The sequence below is a fragment of the Furipterus horrens genome, unplaced genomic scaffold, assembly GCF_987537825.1.
Source record: "Furipterus horrens unplaced genomic scaffold, mFurHor1.1.pri manual_scaffold_4, whole genome shotgun sequence".
Lineage (NCBI taxonomy): Eukaryota > Metazoa > Chordata > Mammalia > Chiroptera > Furipteridae > Furipterus > Furipterus horrens.
The window spans coordinates 11,417,369-11,423,575 of record NW_028327174.1 but is presented as its reverse complement, the minus strand read 5'-3'; positions in this window follow the sequence as shown (position 1 = coordinate 11,423,575).

The window sequence follows — 6,207 nt, the reverse complement described above, 5'->3', positions numbered from 1 at the left end:
AAACCCAGGCCAGGAAGGGTTGTGGTTTGGCCAGGACTGCACAGTAGGCCGCAAACAGAAGCAAGTGCCCCAGGGAGTGCACTTTCCAAACTGACTGCTCTCCAGTAATACCCGTGACTTAGACGTGTTCTCAGTGCTGTTGCTTGGTAACTAAATTAAAAGTGGCGTGCCTTGTTTTCCCTAGCAAGGCATTCAGTGTTCTCCAAGAAAAGAGACATTTCATAATGATAACTATCAATCCAACAAAAGGATATAACAAATTTTATGCACCCAACATAGGAGCACATAGACATATAAAGCAAATGTTAACCGTGATGCAATAATATTAGGGGACTTTAGTGCTCCACTTTCACCAATGGCTAGGTCCTTCAGACAGAAAACGCAATAAACAGACCAGATGGAGCCGACATACGGGGCATTCCATCCAAAGAACTGAATGCACATTCTTCTCAAGCACACATGGAAAATTCTTTTTCTTTTTCTTTTCTCTATTTCCACCTGACCCCTTTGCCTCTGGTAATCACCATGCTGTTATCTGTGTGTATGAGGTTATTTTTGGTTTTCTTGCTAAAATACCTTCCCCTTTTTCACTCAGCCACCCAACCCCCTCCCCTCTGATGGCTGTCAGTCTTAATAAATTTAAGATTGAAATCATATCAAACATATTTTCCAGCCACAATAGTATGAAACTAGAAATTAGTTCCAAGAAGAAATCAAAAGAGAAAATATCTTGAACAAATGAAAATGGAAATACCACACACCCAAAACTTACAGGCTGCAAGAGCAGTTCTAAGAGGGAAGCTGTTAGCAATAACTACATCAAGAGACAGTATCTCATCCTACCATTACCTCAAGGAACTAGAAAAAGACAACAAACTAAGCCCAAAGTTAGTAGAAGGAAGGAAATAAGGATTCCAGTGGAAATAAAATAGACTAAAAAGACAGTAGAAAAGATCAGTGAAACCAAGAGCTGGGTTTTTGGAAAGATAAAATTGAAAAATCTTTAGACTCAGGACTCAAAAATCAAAAAGTGGGAACTTTACAGCTGATACCACAGACAGGATTATAAAAGACTACTATAAACAATAATATCCCAACAAAATGAACAGCCTTAGAAGTGGAAAATTCTTAGAAACATACAACCTACTAACACTGACTCACGAAGAAATAGAAAATCTGAGTAGACATGACTAGTAAGGAGACTGAATCAGGAATCAGCAACCTCCCAACGAAAGTCCAGGATCATACAGCCTCACAGGTGAATGTCTGCCAAACATTTAAATAATTCCAAGCCTCTTCAACCTCTTCCAAAAAAAATAGGAGGGAATACTTCCAAACTCATTTTATGAGGCCCAGCATTATTATCCCAAATTATGCCAAAATCAGACAAGGACACCAGAAGCAAAGTTACAGGCCAATATATCTGACAAACATAAATGTATAAATCTTCAATGAAATATTAGCAGACCAAATTCAACAATATGTTAAAGGGATCATAAGCCATGAGCAAGTAATACTTATTTCAGAGGTGCAAGGCTGGTTCGACATCTTCAAATCCTGTGATACATACTACATTAACAAAATGAAGGATAAAAATCATATGACCATCTCAAAAGATGCCTAAAAAGTTGAGTAAATTCAGCATCCACTTATAAAACTAAACGAAGTGGGTAGAGAAGGAACATACCTCAACATAATAAAGGCCATATGCAGGAGTGGGCAAAAGTAGGTTTACAATTTCGAGTATGTGAAATACTGTGTTTTATTAATTTTTGTATTTCCATACAAACGACTGCAAACCTAACATACTCAGTAGTGAAAAGCTTAAAAGTTTTCATAAGCTACGAATGGATGCCTGCTCTTGCAGTTTTTATTCAACACAGTATTGGGAGCCCTGGTCAGACCAGTCAGGCAGGGGGAAAAGCATTCCAAGCAGAAAGGAATAAGTAAAACTTACTATCTGCAGATGACGTATATAGGAAACCCTAAAGACACCACCAAAAAACTGTTGGAACAAAAACAAACTCAGTAGTTGCAGGATGCAAAATCCTACAGAAATCTGTTGTTTCTATACAATAATAATGAATTACCAGCGAAAGGAATTATGAAAACCCATTTACAATTGTACCAAGTAAAACAAAAAGGAGTAAAGTTAACCACCAAGGTGAAAGACCTGTACACTGGAAACTATAAGACACTGATAAAATGAAGACAAAATGGAAAGATACTACATGCTCATGGGTTGGAAGAATTAATATTGTTAAAATGTCCACACTACCCAAAGCAACCTACAGGTTCAGTGCAATCCCTATTAAAATTCCAATGGCGTTTTTCTCATACACATTCGTGTGGAACCACAAAAGACCCTGAATAACCAAAGCAATCTTGAGAAAACAAAGCTAAGGTATCACTCCCTGATTTCAAACTATATTACAAATCTATAGACATCAAACCAGTATGGTATTGGCATAAAAACAGACATAGATCAATTGAATGGAATAGAGTCCAATGTAAATCCACGCGTTCATGGTCAATTTACAACAAAGGGATCAAGGATATACAATGGGGAAAGGACAGTTGCTTCAATAAATGGTGTTGGGGAAGCTGGATCACTACCTTACACGATAAACAAAAATAAAATGGATTAAAGATTTCACCGTAAGACCAGAAACCATGCAATTCATAGGAAAAAAGCAGGTGCTAATAAGCTTCTTGACATTGGTCTTAGCAATGATTGCTTTGGGATCTGATATCAAAAGTGAAGACAACAGAAACAAACAGACATAAGCTAAGAGAACCAGGGAGTCATTGACTACCCTAAAATAATTTCTTCCTGTGTTGTAGCCATAAAGCTGATACAGTGATAAACCAGGAGAGTCTGATGCTGCAGGTTACTGATTTACAACACAATTTGAATTCACAGCTGCAGCAGATTTCTTAAATAAAAATTATATTTCGGGGGAAGGCGTGTATACCCAAAAAGTGGAGTGATGATATATAAGAAGATTCCAAGTACCCTAAACCCCAAAGATTTCCCTCTTCAACAGTAGGAGCTCCTCCTCCACTACCTAATGAGAATGATTCTTGAATACTCTGTAATGACCACACTGATATAAAAGTCCATTTCCCTTCATTAACCGCTCCATCCATCTCACTGCCTCTGACTAATGACTAAGTCAAACCCTGAAATTCTCTGTAATTCCAGAGTCTAATTGTGGAAAAGAAGGCCTACAAATTAACAAAATTGCAAAGTTTCCTAACTCAAGGAATATGTGCCAAAAGATTCTGAGGAAGCTATGCCCAGGGAGAAGAAACAGTATAGGTCAAGCTGAATTTATTGGAATGGGTGTATTTCATGGCAAGTGATCACAGGTGATCTAACCCATGTTCCAGCCATGGGTGCCAGGCACAATTTTGCATCCCATTCTCTAACAGCAGCTGGATCCTCGCTGCCTTAACACCCAGGTAGGCCAGATACCTAACCAAGATAACAATCAGACAACAGAATCTCCTCAAGCTAGTTTAAGCAAAAGGAATTTATAAAGCAGTAGAGGCAGCTCATAGAATCAAAAAGGCTTGGAATACTGTCTAGACTGAATTCTAGGAGTGACTCCCAATCCTGTACCACAGAAGTGAGTCTGCAAGATACAGCTGCTGTTCCTATAGTTAGGAAGCTGCCTGCCACATCAGAAAGCACTGACCACAGCCACTAACTGCAAAACCACATCACCCTTGGTAGGCGCAAGCATGCATAATAAATAGAGGCCCCAAGCTCTGCTGGTCTCTCCACATAACTTATTTCTGAATCAGACTCTCACCCAAGTGTATCTGATTAGAGGAACACTGGTTTTGTCTGGAATCTTAGCGCTAAAGGAGTCTGGAAAGTGCTTTTTAGCTTTCCGTACTCTACAGCACAGGAAAGCATGATAGAAAAGGATTGACAATCTGGAGTATCTTTGTATAAGTCATGTTAAGATATACATACAGGACTTTCCGCCAAGATGGAGGCGTAGAGAGACACGCTGCGTCTCCCTCCACAACCAAGAAGGAATACAACTACCTCAAAATCAGAGACAACCAGAAGTTCCAGAAAATCAAGCTGCATGGAAGTCCAACAAACAAAGATATAAAGGAGAGATACTCATTCAGACAGGTAGGAGGGACGTAGCTGGGGCGGAGAGGATGCAGTGTGGTGGCAGCAGCAGGCCAGCAGAAAACGTTTTAAAGTCAGAAGGAACACCTGGGGAGTGTTCCCAGCTCCTCACTGGACCTAGCAGCTCACGTTCCCAGCACTGGGGAAAATCAAGCCTCATTGCTTCTGACTGTGCAGACCAGTGGGGGTTGGGGCGGAGGCAGAAACTGCCAGTCTCTCAGCAGAGTCCCCTTGTTTAAAGGGCCCCCACAGTCCTAGAAGGTCCGCAGACCCACCCACTCTGGGTACGACAGCCAGAGCAGCAGCTAGAGGGGCGTCAGTCCAGTGCGGAAGCGGGAGAGGTGCCTGGAAAAGGGGCAAGTGCTGGGCAGGCGGCATTGTTCCCTCTCGGACCCCTCCCCCACATATAGCGCCACAACCTGGTGAAACATGTTGTCCCATTCTGACGAAAACCTAAGGCTCTGCCCCTTAACAACGTAACAGGAGCGACAGCTCTACCTGGGACATGGAGGCAAACACACACAGGAGCCTGTCAGAATGAGGAGACAGAGAAGTATGGCCCAAAAGGGGGAACAGATCAAGTTTCCAGTGGGAGAACTAAACATCGAGGAGATAGCCAACCTAACAGATGAGATAGACAACCTAACAGATGCAGGATTCAAAACACTGGTGATACAGATGCTCACAGGCCTGACAGATATGCTTGAGTATGGCAAACGCATGAAAGAAGGCTGTGCTAAGTGAAATGAAGGAAAATCCACACAAAACCAATGGTAAAGGGAAGGAAACCAGGGTTCAAATCAATGGTTTGGAACATAAGGAAGAAAAAGTCAGTGCAGAATGAGGAAGAAAGAATTGAAAAAAATGAGGAAAACTTCCCAAATTTTGCGAAGGAGATGGACATACAGGTCCGGGAAGCACAGAGGGTCCTGGGCGAGATGGACCCAGAGGGGACCACACCAGAACGCATTGTGATTGAGATGCCAAAGGTGAAAGATAAAGACAGAGTCTTGGGGGCAGCAAGAGAGAGGCAGAGAGTTGCCTACAGAGGGGTACCTGTAGGACTATCAGCTGATTTCTCAGAGGACACTTTGCAGGCAGGAAGGGACTGGCAAGCAGTATTCAATGTGATGAAAGGCAACCTGCAAACAGGACTACTTTATCCAGTAAGGCTATCATTTAGAATGGAAGGGCAGATGAAGTGCTTCCCAGACAAGGTAAAGCTAAAAGAGTTCATCATCACCAAGCCATTATTATATGAAATGTTAAAGGAACTTATTTAAGAAAAAGATCAAAACTATGAACACTAAAATGATAACAAACTCACAACTATCAACAACTGAATCTAAAAAGTAAAAACAAAATCCAACTAAGCAAACCAGAATAGGAACAGAATCATAGGTACGGGGATTGTTTGGAGGGTTATCAGCTGGGAGGGGGGAGGGGAAGAAATGGGGAAATGGTGCAGGGATTAAGAAGCATAATTGGTTGGTACAAAATAGACAGGGGGAAGTTAAGAATGATATAGGAAAGGATGAAGCGGAAGAACTTATATGTATGACCCATGGACATGAATTAAGGGGGATGGGATTGCTGGAGGGAAGGGGGGTACTGGGCAGAGGGGAGCAAAGGGGAAAATAATTGTAACTACTGTAACATCAATAAAATATACTTAAAAGATATACAAACAATATGATCAGACAAGCTTTTTCACTTAAGATGTCTTGTAGATATTTCTATGTTAACATATAGATTACCTCCTTTTTGATAGCCTTGTATTAATATGGATGTGTCATAATTCACCATTTTCTTCTGGAGGACACGTAGGTTACTTCCATCTTTAATATATTCCTTCATCCTTACCACACCTGAAAGAAAGGAATAGGATCCTACCCATACCTCCCCCCCCCCCGCCCCCCATATGTGTGTGCTTCTGGACTTGAAATTGAACTCCCTGATCACAAGCCATTGTTTTTATTTATATATGTGCCTCCCTACTCCACCCCCTTTAAGTCTAACATGTTATTTTCCCAAAGAGAATATATGCTGAATGA